The sequence below is a fragment of the Telopea speciosissima genome, chromosome 4 (assembly GCF_018873765.1).
Source record: "Telopea speciosissima isolate NSW1024214 ecotype Mountain lineage chromosome 4, Tspe_v1, whole genome shotgun sequence".
Classification (NCBI taxonomy): Eukaryota; Viridiplantae; Streptophyta; class Magnoliopsida; order Proteales; family Proteaceae; genus Telopea; species Telopea speciosissima.
In genome coordinates, this window is record NC_057919.1 from 18,486,436 (window position 1) to 18,501,269 (window position 14,834).

General features: G+C 38.1%; 2 long non-coding RNA genes across 2 annotated transcripts; both read left to right on the forward strand.

Moving 5' to 3' along the window:
* LOC122658105 lies at nt 1-4,559 on the forward strand. Its single transcript, XR_006332417.1, has 2 exons — nt 1-130; nt 4,478-4,559. It is a non-coding gene; the product is annotated as an uncharacterized LOC122658105 (long non-coding RNA).
* Nucleotides 4,560-6,204: 1,645 nt separating this feature from the next.
* Nucleotides 6,205-14,486, forward strand: LOC122658106. The gene is made up of 3 exons (XR_006332418.1): nt 6,205-6,509; nt 12,780-12,785; nt 14,476-14,486. It is a non-coding gene; the product is annotated as an uncharacterized LOC122658106 (long non-coding RNA).
* The last annotated feature ends 348 nt before the right edge of the window (nt 14,487-14,834 follow it).

Here is a 14,834-nt window from a genome sequence, read left to right on the forward strand (position 1 = left end):
CCCTTCCAATTCTCTTTTGCATACTTCATGAAGGCAGCAATCTCTTCTGGTTTGTCGATGTACGAATTTTGATCAAAATCATTAGTTGTGGTGGCACCCCTGGCTTTCCAACTAGCGAACCATTTGCCGTGTTTCTTGAGGAAGTTCTTGATCTCATCACGACTTATACGACCATCACCGTTGGTGTCGAACTGTTTGAGAAACTGTTCAATCTCCTTCTGTTCCTTTGAGGGAGGGCAGTTACACATCATGTTTGGTTGGTTGGTGTATTGAATTCTGGAAACTGAAATCTCCACCTTCGCATTTTGGGGAGGGTTGTGATACGACATGTTGGGTTTTGCATTTTGGGGAGGAGGGTAGTTATACATGTTAGCTAGGTAACTTGAATTGAAGCTCTTGCTAGCTATGAATTGAAAGAGAGAGGGAGAAATAATGGGCTTTTTATAGAATACGATTAGGCATCAAACCCTGTTCACCTTTATTCCAACTTATAGTAATTGGGTATCAAGAAATGGCAGCCAAATTAAAAAAACCCTAAAACAAGGAATTGGATACCTTCCTTGACCCTCACAAACTTTAAATTAATACTTAACCTTTTGGTATTGGTGTGTGGTTTGTGTGATTACACTTTCATCAAAAAAAAAAAAAAAAAAAAAAAACTGCCACCGAAAGATTTTAGTGATCGATCAGTTTTAGTTGGAGGGATTAAACTAAATTGAGAGATAAGTTCGAATAAAGACTTTCTAGTATAATTATATGTTTAAAATGTAGTCCGCTTCTTTGTCTATGGGGTTTCTGTTGATGGCAATGTCGAAAGTAGACCCTGTAACCATTCTTACCATAACTGGAAAATTATCTCCTTCAGATCTCTGCCCGACCAGTTCCCCAGTGCCTCTAATAAGGGGGGTGAGGGAGTGGGGGGGGGGGGGGGGGTGAGGACCCACACGGGCAGACAGTTTGAGGAGGGAACTGGAGGGGATAAAGATCCTCAGGCAGTTGCTATACTTCCCTTCGAACTGTCTTTTGCATACTTCATGAAGGCAACGATCTCTCCTGGTTTATCGATGTATGTATTGTTATCGAAATCATAAGTTGTCATGCCATCCCTAGCTTTGATACTGGTGAACTATTTGTCGTGTTTTTGAGGAAGTTTTTGATCTCATCTCTACTTATACGCCCAAAAATAGCCAATCAACAAGCGGTCGGCACGTGGCAGGATCTTATCAAGTAACCCACTAGAAGGACAACGCGACATGTGTCACGAAGCTTGCCTTGGAGGACAAGCAATCGATTCATGAAAGTCAAAAATCCCGTCATTGTTAATGCTTTAATGGATGTTCCCATTGGCCCTCCTGCATTGCAGGGACCATACTCCTGGATAGAAAACTCGTCCCCTAAATTAATGTACTATTGGTTTTGTCAATTATTTTGTTTTTCAGTAAATTTCTAAAATTAATAAATAAATTATTAATATCTAAATTTTAAACCATGTCTCCACCAAGGCTTGCCCACTGATATTGAACTTCCTACTCTAGTTGGACCAGGTGATGTTCCCTGTTGCCACCCTTAGAAGCTTATTAAATGTTTTTCTATTTGGATGAAGTTTTTTTTTCGATTGTGATCCCCTAGAATTTATGGATTTTACATCTAATTGTGTCACGTGGAAAGGTGCTTTTGCAATTCCAAATATTAGATATCTACTGAATTGTCTAAACAAGGCCAAATCGGTACGATAGAGAAGCCTTTCAAGATATCTAGAGATTGTAGAAGATTGTTCGAATTCGCAAAATTTGTAATCAAATCGGTAAGAGATCTTTTCTTGGTGGCGCAGGAAGACCAAGGCAGTAGCCCTCCCTAAGGCTTGGGGCGCATTACTGATTATAAGCTGCAAAAATTTATGGTGGGAGCGCAATAGACGTCGCCATGAAAACTGCAAGAGAACTCCAGCCGAAGTGGCAAAGCTATGCTTTAAGGAAGTTGGGGATTGCACATGGGCGAAAGGGGTACAAGTAAAAACGGTGCAAGACCTTGCCTTGGCTCGTATGCTAAAAGTCACAATCTCAAAACCAGCTGTTAAAAGAATAGTAGAAATGCGATGGAAGCAACCACTACAAGGTTGGTGGAAATTGAACATCGATGGCTCTTCCTTGGGCAACCCAGGATCAATTGGAGCAGGGGAATAATTCGGGATCACTTAGGAGTGGTTTTAAGATGCTTCTCTCAGTACCAAGGAGTGGGCTCAAACTACATGGCTGAGCTGGGGGCCTTTTTTACTGGAGTTGACCATGCTAGAGAAATGGGAGCTGAAAATATTGGGATTGAATGCGACTCGGAGGCGGTCGTCTCTACAATTCTCTCTAGTAAGCTTCCTTGGTATCTAATGAATAAGTGGTGGAAGGCCTCATCTTTTCTGGACACTATCAGGTGGCGAATCACTCATTGCTACAGAGAAGCAAATTCTGCAGCTGATGCGCTTGCAACCCACGCAGCGAAAAGGAAATGCACCACTTGTTGGACTAGTCCACCCCATTTTATTATGCAGACTGTCTATTGGGAAGCGCTAGAACGGCTTTTCTATAGATTTACTTAGATTGCATCTTCGGCTAACGGTAAACTAAGGGCTATGCCGAAGGTTTCACGTTAGAACTCAGGATAGCTTTTTTGGAAATCATGAGTCATTCCTTGTACATATTTTCCCATTTCTTTTATATATACATTGCTGACCTTTAGCAAAAAAAAAAAAAAAAACACCCTAATGGGTGGTGATTTATTTATAGTTGAAGATGCCCCCCTGCCTACAGAGAAGCTATGAATGACATGCATGAGAGGGTTTTGACTGAATTTGAGTATGAAATTTGACACGTGGTTAATGTAGATCACACCTCTCTATCCAACAAACAGTCTAAATAATCACATCAACTCTTCACGAGGCAAAAGAATAGTGGGAGACTATGGAAATGGGTTCCTACCTAGAGCCTATAGGAATTATTTTCCAATATTAAATAAGATTGTATATGGGATTATATATGAAATGGTTAAGAGGGAAAAGACCTAAGCTAGATTGGAGACACTTCTTCATCAATTTTTCGTTTTATTTTTATTAATATGATACATTTTTGTGTAATTCTTTTATAAAAAAAAAGAAGGTTGTCAGCCTGCATGGTTACCTGCACCTAGACACAGGAAAGGTGAAATGACCATCCTACCTCCATGAGATGAAAAATCCCACCCATGTTGGATGCCTTCACATGCTATCATTGGCCCCCATGTTGGTGCAGGAGCAACGCAGCCTGGTATCGATCCCCCTCCCTTCTTTTATGGGTCGATGTTTTCTGTGGCACAGCATAGGCACTGCATAGGCTGCGCCTAGACACATGAGGGTGGTATTTTCGCCATTAAGGGGGGGGTTGTTATTTCGCCCACCTCCCATATGTCTGAGCGTAGCCTGTGCCCTCGGTACATAGAACATTTTCCCTTCTTTTACATATGAAACAGAATAATTATAAGATGTTAGATCGTCGATTCAAATTGATTATCCAAATCCTTATCATGTTCGAATTCGATCACTAAGGAGGTTGACAGTAAAGTTACATAATATTGGTTTTGTCATTTATTTCAATTTTCAATAAAATTGCAACATAATAAATAAAAGTTTAAACCATTTGTGCACAAAAGCTAGCCCACTAGTATTGAACTTCCTACACTAGTTGGACCAGGTGATGTTCTCCCTTGCCACCCTTACTAGCTAGCTTAGTAGATGTTTAAAATTTATAGATTTTACATCTAATTGTGTCACGTGGAAATGTCTTGCGGCAATTCCAAATATTAGAAAAATTTGACCATATATTTTCTCAAAACATGCATAGTCCAAGTATTGGCGTGTACCCTTTTGGTAGTTTTTGAATTTTTTAGTATTACCTTCTAGAGTGATGAGATTTGTAAGTAGGGGTGCAAGTTTGGCCTTGTCGGCCCGAATTCGTCCTGAGCTCGAACAGGGTCTGGGCTGAGATATTTAACCCTGAGGACGGGTCAGGGTTGGAAATTTCTAGCCCTGAGTCAGGTCGAGTCGGGCCAGGGTTGAGGCCTCAGCTAAGCATGACCCCAACCTTGTTGCAGCCCTAGTTGTACGCCTTGTACGCATGCGTGCGCACACACATACACACTGAAACTCACATGGTCAAAATGACATTTATTCAATATAAAGTACTAAACAGGTTATAAAGGAGGGCACAGGCATGCAGGCTACAACCCATGCAAGGAAAAGTACATAATCCCTGCAGGTATGTATATATTATATCATCAACTTTATTGAGGTGAGGTGATGGAGGGAAGTTGATCATGGATCAGGCAGTTGCTACAATTCCCTTCCAATTCTCTTTTGCATACTTCATGAAGGCAGCAATCTCTTCTGGTTTATCGATGTACAAATTTTGATCAAAATCATTAGTTGTAGTGGCACCCCTGGCTTTCCAACCAGCGAACCATTTGCCGTGTTTCTTGAGGAAGTTCTTGATCTCATCGCGGCTTATACGACCATCACAGTTGGTGTCGAATTGTTTGAGAAACTGTTCAATCTCCTTCTGTTCCTTTGTGGAAGGGCAGTTACACATCATGTTTGGTTGGTTGGAGTATTCAATTCTGGAAACTGAAATCTCCACCTTCGCAATTTGAGGAGGGTTGTGATACGACATGTTGGGTTTCACATTTTGGGGAGGGCAGTGATACGATATGTTGGGTTTTGCATTTTTGCATTTTGGGGAGGGCAGCGATACGACATGTTGGGTTGGTTGTTGTATTGAATTCTGAAAATTGCTGTAGCTAGCTATGAATTCAAAGAGAGGGAGAAATGGGCTTTTATAGAACACGATGGGGGCACCAAACCCTGTTCACCTTTATTCGAATTTATCGTAATTGGGTATTCAGAAGTGGCAGCCAAAAAAAAAAAAAAAAAAACCCTAAAAGAAGGAATTGGATACCTGCCTTGGCTAGTTTTAATTAATTGGAAGGATTAGAAAATTGAGAGATAAGTTGGAATAAAGACTTTCTAGTATAATTATATGTTTAGAATATAGTCTGCTTCTTTGTCTATGGGGTTTCTGTTGATGGTAATGCCAAAGGTGGATCCCGTAGTCATTGTTCGAGTTCTTGAACTCTAATAATGGACATGTCGAAGGTGGAGTTTCAAGGCTTCTGGTTTTTTATTTTTTTAAATTTTGTTCCGGCCATCTGGATAATTCTTGGATGTAAATCTTGTACATCAAATTTTTGATCTTATTTAAATTTCTTATCTTATTTAATAATGATCGTTTTAGATGTAATTAAAGATTTAATTCAAAGTAAATTGAATTTAACAATCAAATATCAAATGATTTGGAGTTAAGGGTGATGATTACAATTTTTTTTATTTTTTTTTTTGTAATTTGAAAAATTCCACCCCTGTTGGATACCTTCGCGCATTCTCATTGTCATCCGCTTTGATGCATGGGCCACACAGTCTAAGCAGCAATTCCCCCTCCCTTCTTTTATATATGAAACAGACTAATAATAAGATGTCGGATCATCTATTCAAATTGATTAAGAAAATCCTTATCAAGTTTGAATTTGGTCAGTAAGAAGTTTCCCCGGGAGTAAAGGGTTATGGGACGAATGAGCCTGTCCGAGAGTGTGGCCCTTGCACCAGACACAAAATGAGGCAAAATAACCGCCCTGCTTTCATGAAAGTCGAAAATCCCGTCATTATTGATGCTTTCATGCACCTTCGTATTGGCCTCTCTCATTGGTGGAGGGGCGACACTCCCGAATAGAAAACTCGTCCCCTAAATTAATATACGATTGGTTTTGTCATTTATTTTGTTTTTCAGTAAACTCGCACACCTTAGTTTGCTTCTCAAAGAGAGTTATACTTAAATGCCCAAAGTGATATTTATTCACTATAGTACTAAACAGGTTATAATTAAGGGGAGGACACAGACAGGCTTCATGGTCACTCCGCTCCCCAAATACAAGGACTTCTATACCCATCTTACAAAGTAAAGAGAAAGTTACACAAAAAAAAAAAAAAAAAAAAAAAACCACACTAGACACAGCTTTCCTTGCCTATGTTATTATAATCGGAAAATTATCTCCTTCAGTTCTCTACCCGGCCAGTTCCCAGTGCCTCTAATAAGAGGGGAGGGGGGCACACGGGTAGACTGTTTGGGCAGGGAACTGGAGGGGATAAAGATCGTCAAGTAGTTGCTATAATTCCCTTCCAATTGTCTTTTGCATACTTCATGAAGGCAGCGATCTCTCCTGGTTTATCGATGTACGTATTGTTATCGAAATCATAAGTTGTCATGGCACCCCTAGCTTTGATACTGGTGAACCATTTGCCGTGTTTCTTGAGGAAGTTTTTGATCTCATCCCTACTTATACGATCGTCACCGTTGGTGTCGAATTGTTTGAGAAACCGTTCAATCTCCTTCTGGTCCACTGGGGAAGGGCAGTTAAGCATGTTTGCTTGCTTGGTTGTATTGAATGTTAGGTAACTCGAAGCTCTTGCTAGCTATGAATTGAAAGAGAGGGAGAAGCAAGCTTTTATAGAGCAAGAGCACCAAACCCCGTTCACCTTTATTTGAACTTATCGTAATTGGGAATTAAGAAATGGCAGTCAAAAGAATCCTAAAACAAAGGAATATCCATATACCTTCCTTGATCCTTACAAACTTTGAATTCTTAACCATGTTGAATGAAAAAAGCTTGGTTAGAGAGAGATAAGTTCGAATAAAGGGTTTCCGGCCTAGAATAAGGGAATGGGAGCTCATTGAAAACATTTTAACGACCTTTAGTATCTTAAAAAGCTCAGTTAACTCAAGACTGTTTCTTCAGCTATCTCTAAGCTTCTAGTGTGAACACTCAAAAGTTCTTACAAGATGCCATTTCTTGGTGCTACATTACTTACGGTCTCATTTGGTGTAATTGGTGAAGCCTGATCTGCTGTGGTGTTCTTTCGGTGGATCGTTTAGCCTTTGAAACGTGCATAAATGGCCTAAAAGTGCATACGTCAGCGGGCCGTTTTGTCATGATCGAGATCTTTGATTTGATATGTATTTTTTCCTGTTTTGGTTCAAATCTCGAATCAGATAGTGTGGGTCTCTGGGGGCAGTTTTGTATTTTTTGGGTTAGGGTTTTCTTATATATTGTAGTTATCTCTTTGAAAGATGTGAAAGTGAGGGTTTGTATTTGCTTCAAAGAAATAGTGGATTTATTCTATCACTCGACAATGGATGTAGCCTTCCTTCTTAGGTGGAATTACGTACAACCTTGTTTTCTTTTTCTTTTGCATTTCTTCTGCAAAATCGCCATTCTACTGCGTTGTTTTTTCTAATATTTGGATGGGATAATTATAGTTGTATCTATTAGAAAGAGTTCTTAGCTTGTTTGTGGGAAGGGAAAATTTTTCATTAATTATTGTTACTTAACACCCAATTGGAGTTATGGAGATCAACTTTGGAATCATCAAAAGGTTTTATGTGGAATGAAGATAGAGTATAAGGTGTGTAACTTTAGATACACTAGGCTAGATAATGATGTAGTGAATATTGATGATGAGAAGGAAATTTGGCAAATTGATTATTTTAGGTATTTGGGTTCAATCATAAATGAAGAAGATGATTTAGAAGATGATGCTTTACACAGAATTCAAATAGGATGGATAAAGTACAGAGGTACGTTCCGAATATTGTGCGATCGATGATTCTTTTAAAATTTAATGGAAAATTTTATAGTATAATCATACAATCGACTATGATGTATGGTGCAGAATGTTGGACAGTTAAGAAACATCATGTTGATAAATTCAATGTAGTAGAGATGAGGATGTTGAGATGGATGTGTAGCAAAATTAGAAAGGATAAAGTATAAAATGATCAAATTAGAGCTGATTTGGGAGTAGCTCCGATACATGATACGCTACGAGAAAGTTGTTTGAGGTGAGCATGACCACATCAATGAAAGCCTTTGGATGCTAATTTGATTTTGATAGAAGGAACAAAAAGAACTAGGGGTAGACTTAAAATGACCCTAAGAGATCAGTGGAGAAAAAAAACATGCATAGTTTAGACCTTGTACCAAGTATGACCTCGAATAGAACTGATTGAAGGGCAATGATTCATGTAGCCGACTCCATTTAGTTGAGATAAGGTTAATTTGTATTTATTGTTAGAATCTCAAGCCCAGAAAAAAAAATTAATTGAACCGGCCCAGCCTCACACAATTTCCAATTAGTTTATCTCGATCATTTAATCAATTAGTCAATGATCATCCTCTCCTAAACCTATTTACAGAGTTGTCAAAAGTAAGATTAGACTGATTGACCCAATCCAAAGCGCCCAGACCGAATTAAGAAAAAAGATAAAAAAAAGAAGACAAGAAAAAGACCAAATTCCTTATCGCTTCAGTATTAGAGTCGACCAATTGAGTTCCTTTGTGTCAGTCTTACATAATAGTAAGGACTAAGGACCATTGCCGTTGATAGCTAGGTTTTGGGATTGAGTATGAGTAGTAACAAGGGTGTTAAACGGTATGGTTTGGTTCGGTTCACAGTGTTAGAGATAGAAATCAAAATCAAACCGTTTATTAACGATTAAATGTTTCCTGAATGGTTTAATAGAAAATACTATACGTACCCAAGAAGCTACTCTCATAGAAAAATGCATATTAAATATTTAATATAAATTTACTCTCATATAAAAAGAAATATACAATTATTTAATATAAACCTATCTTGTCTTTTTGAATGATTAGATAAAAAAAAAAAATGATAAACAATTTCATTAATGTGAGGATGGAGTCATGTGGAAGTCGAAAATTTAGGAAGGTGTTATTTATTTAATATATAAATCAAAATTTAATCAATTTTAATATTGATTTAAATAATTAAAAAAATTAAAATCAAACCATTTAACTTATCGATCCTAGTTTTAAAACTAAAACCAAACCATTTATTGAATGGTCTCGTGATAAAAGGTTTCAACTTGGTTTTGACACCCTTTAGGCTTTAGTATGAGTGTATGACATTCATGAGGCGGTCAAACTACCCACCCCCTTAACGCCCAATTGGATGCCATGATGGTATAATGATATCAGTTTTATAGGAAAAAAATTTGAATGAGTGAGAATTTTTAATTCTCAGGGAAACAATTGGTAATTTCACATTGTCCTATGTCTAAACATAAGAACCACGAGATCGATTGATATTCTTTTATCCAAATTTTTTTTTCAAATCCACGTGGCAAAATTTTCTTTAAAATATGGTCTGGTTATTCCAAAGAATTTTTTTCCTTCTCAGATTCACTGTATGGTTGTCCGATTCCTCTCATAGGGGGCCCAAATGACGACGTAATCTCACTTGGATAGGAGGTGAGGTCGTCATTTCTATCCCCTATGAGAGGAACCGAACAACTGACCGGACAGGAACCTAAGAGAATAATGGTCCCAAACCTTTATTCGAAATTATTGTAATTGATCGGTCAAAGGTATGACGGAATATTTCCCAGCCCTTTATCCCACGTGAATGTAAAATGATCTTAATTCAAAGTCAATTGCCATTTTAAAAAAGAAAAATATTCTTTAAACCTTTATTCGAACTTTGTGGCCTTTTGTAATTGGGCAGTCAAAAGAAAGATGGAATTGTCTTGGTCATCATGGAGACCTGGACCGGGCCGGGCTGGACCGGCCAGAATGAGATACAAGTACATTTACAATGGACGCTTCGTTCTGAAACTCGGTGAGTCATCACGAGAGAACTTATACATACACCGATGATTGCCTCAGTCGGGTAAATTAGGTTTTGGTGACACTAGGTTAGTTGAATCATTTGATAAACAAAATTTCTTCACCACGTAGTGAAGGTTCACCAATCCGATCCTACGGTTGTGTAAGGTTCAACATGGATGCAAGACACTTTGCGGGTGTCGGGAGCACCTTCTGTAGGTTGGTTTCTATTAGCGATTCAATTCAAATGAAACATGATGCAGGGTTGCGAGATGCACAATTTAAAAGTAAAATGAGTCGCCGCTTAGGTTTTTATGTGCCTAGAACCCTCTTTAGGTAACCCAACCTTGGTTAAAGGATATGGCTACGATTGATTTTAGGATTTTTTACAATTATCACCCTAAAATCTTTATTATTTACTATTATCCCCCCAAAAACTTTCAAACAATTGTTACCTCCTCTGATGAATACTAATCACTAACTGACCCCCACCGTTACATTTTCGTAACGGTGGGGGTTAGTCGTGACAGTGTACCGTTGTCACAAATTTTCTAGGACCAAAATGCCCCTTTGGGGGGGTAATTGTAAAAACAAAAAATAAAAAACCCCATCACCGTCCTTCCTCCTCCTCCTCCTTCTCCTTCTTCTTCTTTTTCTTCCTCCTCTGCAACCCCAAAATGTGGCTGCCATCAAACCAAAATCAAAAACCTTGGATGGAATGAACCACGCCGCGAAGTCTCTCCACCTATAAAAGGATCATCAGTAAACATCTGATCCCACAAGCTTCTCTTGAAAAAATTTCAAATCGTAAACCCTAAATTTGTGATGAACATAAAAATCTTAAATTACCACTGTTCTGACTGCTGCCTAAGAAGAAGAACATTTAAAATCCTCCCACCAATGAGCAAACCCTCCTTTTATTTATTTCCCCTTGTATCCCTTTCTTTACTTTATGATTTCTTCGTGACGCCATGGATGGATGTACACTTGTACAGTGTTAATATCGTAAAAGAAAAGGAAAGGGTTTTCGTATTTTGTTTGTTTATTATCAATTTTTGCCTTTTGATTTCAATTTTACTTTTTCATGAATTATTTCCCCATTTTTAGGAAGGATAATAATCTATTCAACTTGAATCAGATACCCCACCAATGTGCCCCATTTAATCTTTCACTTTTAAATTTGAAAGTTAGAAAAAATACGTAATTAGAAAGATAAGATTATTCGATGAAAGATTCTAGGAATCGGGGAGTGAAGGAAGGGTGAAGGAAGCTTTTGTCATTCAAAGTAAAAAATGGATGATCAATGGATTTGGACTTTTGGAGCAACAGATATTCTGTAATGGACATATGGTGTGAAATAATTAAGGGGGGAAGATGAGACATGAAAGGGAACTTATTCTAAAATGCTATTGGGTAGTGGATAATGCTTTCAGGTCTCCATTAATGGGTGCATCCAAAGACATTGAAAGGGACAGAGATGAGCGAGCTAGCATATATTATAGGATTCTGCTCCTCTCTCTTTTCTTCTCTTCATGCTAATAATAGTTGGATCCATTAACGTGGTGGGTGCTTAAATTTTGGTGCTATTTCTTAATTTTGATGTCTCTCAGATTATTAATGAGTGTTTCATGCGACACAATAACCAAGAAGGGAAAATTGGGATGAATTTCACCAAAGAATATACAAGGAATCACTGCAAAATCAGACTCTTAAGCTTGCTTTGGAAGAACCCAGCTGAAGGAAAGGAGATTTATTTTACTCATATCCCCCTCACCAGAGAGAGAGAGAGAGAAAGAAGAGACTTTGCGGCGTGATTTCATTCCATCCAAGGTTTTTGATTTTGGTTTGATGGCAGCCACATTTTGGGGTTGCAGAGGAGGAAGAAGAAGAAGGAGAAGGAGGAAGAGGAGGAGGGCGGTGATGGGTTTTTTTTGTCTTTTGTTTTTGCAATTACCACCCCAAAAGGGTATTTTGGTCTTAAAAAATTTGTGACTACGACACACTGTCACGACTAACCCCCACTGTTACGGAAATGTAACGGAGGGGGTCAATTAGTGATTAGTATTCATCAGAGCGGGGTACTAGTTGTTTGAAAGTTTTTGGGGGAGTAATAGTAGATAGTAAAGATTTTGGGGTGGTAATTATAAAAAACCCTTGATTTTATATGGTCTGGCCAGAGTATGGGTAAGAGGTCAGATAGTGGAGATGGGAAGATTTTACGTAACCCACTCCGTCTGGATGAGCCAGTCTTCTATTAGATGCTAAGGTTCAAAGATTTTTTCAGAATAAAGTATTCTATACCACATGCAAGGCTAAATTTATAAATGCGATCATGATACATGTCCTACATCAACTAGATGCAAACACACTAATTATATTTACACTAAGACATATTACTTTAAAAGACCTACATTATGCCAAATTTGAAATAAAATGAGTGGTGAACATACCAGAATACAACCCTCAACGAGAATCAGAAAGGGAAGATTCCTTGCTTCACGGGTGAACTTTCGCATAAAAATTTCGACGGAGCTTCAGCTCTATTTGATGAGCTTTGTTGACGAAATTCGGGCAGGACCCGTACCTATCAAACAAATTAACTTTTGTTGACAAAATTTAGCAAGAACCCGACTTATCGAGAGAACTTGTTGAAATTCTTACAGAACTCCGACTTATTGAGCACACTGTACTAACGAATTAGGGTAGAACCCCAACTTAGGTTGAGGGGATTGACTATTTCTCTCTCTCTTGAAGGACTATACCACCTAAAAAATGTTGGACTTTGAAGTGGATCACGCATGTACTTCTAGGATATTTTTGTTAAATAGACCCAAAAAATGGTTCTAGATCCTCTTTTTGACTCACAATTAACCCGCATTCAGGCTTGATAACAGGCGGTGCGGCGCATTCAGTTCTTAGTAGCCCAACTCTGAACAATTAGGATCTTCTACTATCGGGCACCCGTGCGGCCTCACTCAAGTAGGGGCGAAATGACCACCGCACCCATTGCCCAAGCACCCTGCCAGGGTGGGGTCCATGCCTTGCTTGTGTGAGGCCACACACCGATCGCACGGCTGCTCGGCAATAGAGGATCCAAATTGTTTAGAGTTGGGGTACTGAAAACTGAATGTGCCGCTTGTTGTCAGGCCTAAATGCGGGCTAATCATCAGAGCTCCTTCGGGTGAGATCTTTGGGATTTTCCGAACTCCTCTTCAAAACAATATGGGCTTCCATCACTCACACATACTGAATACTATAAGAAGAACATACAAAAGAGGGAGACGGCAAACCCTCAAGCAGAGGGATTTTAATGAACAAGGACTTTGAGAGTAAATTGGGAAAATCTTTACCAAAAAAAAAATATATTTTGGAAAATTAATTTAAATAAAAATTTATTAATAGCTAAAGCATGTGTCAAACAAATTAAGGCTTGCCCACTAGTATTGAACTTCCTACCTACACTAGTTGGACCAAGGTGATGTTCTCCCTCGCCATCCTTGCAATTCGCTTATTAGATGTTTCTTTATTTGGTTGAAGTTTTCCAAGATTGCATAAACTCCTAGAATTTATGGATTAAGCACTTAATAATTGTGTCACATGACATGGAAAGATGTTGTGGCATTTCCAATCATTGGATGAATATCTATCAAATTATGAACAAGGCCATATGTCAAATTTGATCATATATATATATATATATATATATCTTCTCAATGTATTGGTATGCCGTCCACATGCACCTTGTAATTTGCTTGTCAAATAGATTTTGAGATCAAGACAAAGATCAATCATATAATTAAAAAATCAACAATTTTTATTAATCGAAAATGCAAAATTGACTTAGAACGCTTTCCAAGGATACATACCAAAAATAAAAAATAAAAAATGAAGACATCTATTTGTAGTAATAAACAAGTTATATATTATAAAGACGAGGACACGTACAAACACATTCATAGTCACTTCCCTACCCAAATACAAAGACTATTATTCCCATATATCTTCCAAAGTAAGACAAGTGAAAAACACAAGAGCGAGCACACAGCTTACTTTCCCTCTATTCTACTAAAATTCCCTTCTCTTTTACATACTTCATGAAGGCAGTGAACTCATCTGGTTTATCGATGTACGAATTGTGATCCAAGTCATTAACTCTAACGGCATTATTGGCTTTCGAACCGGCGGTGAACCATTTGACGAACCAATTTCCATGTTTCTTGAGATACTCTTTGATCTCATCGCTGCTTATACGACCATCACCATTTTTGTCGAATTGTTTGATAAAACGATCCATCTCATCCTTATCAATCGGGCAGGCGACAGGCATGTTTGTTGTTTAACTCTGAAATGGCAGGAAACTAGCTCGAAGGCCTCTCTCTAGCTAGTGATGAATTAAAAGAGAGGGAGAAGTGGGGGCTTTTATAGGTGTACGAGTGCGCTCCAAACCCGGTCGGTTCACCTTTATTCTCTCTTTCGATCGGTCCCGCCTATGACATATATATCAAGACCATATGTCTTTCACTAGTTTCTAAACTTTGTCAATTTTGAAATATTGTGTATCACATATCAATTATCTGCGTTATGTTTTTTGTTTTTTTTCTTTTGACGTTGGACATGCATGAATGAATAGCCTTGTTTTCTATCCAAAAAATAAAATAAAAAAAATCTTAATTACCTTTGAGACTGATACTAACTGCCACTAAAAAATATAAAAGTGATCAGTTTTGGTTGAAGGGATTCGAGAGAGATAAGTTCGAATAAAGGCTTTCTAGAACAAATTAAAAGGGATTGAACTCAATAAAAAGATGATTCCTCTTCTATCATAAAGCATTCAAAAGTCCTTGGAAAGATGCCATTCCTTGATGTTACATACCTTAAGGTTCCTTTTGGATAGGATAATTATAGTTGTATATATCCGTTAGCTAGTGAATGGAAGGGAAGCTTTCTCAATATTTTTGGCTATTTATTACAATCATATAAAGGAATTTTCAATTCTCCATTTGAAGAGGGAGGTGGTTGGGCTTGACCTTAGTTAGTAAGTTCGGGACGGCAATTGAACGGGACGGATACGACGGCGTTAA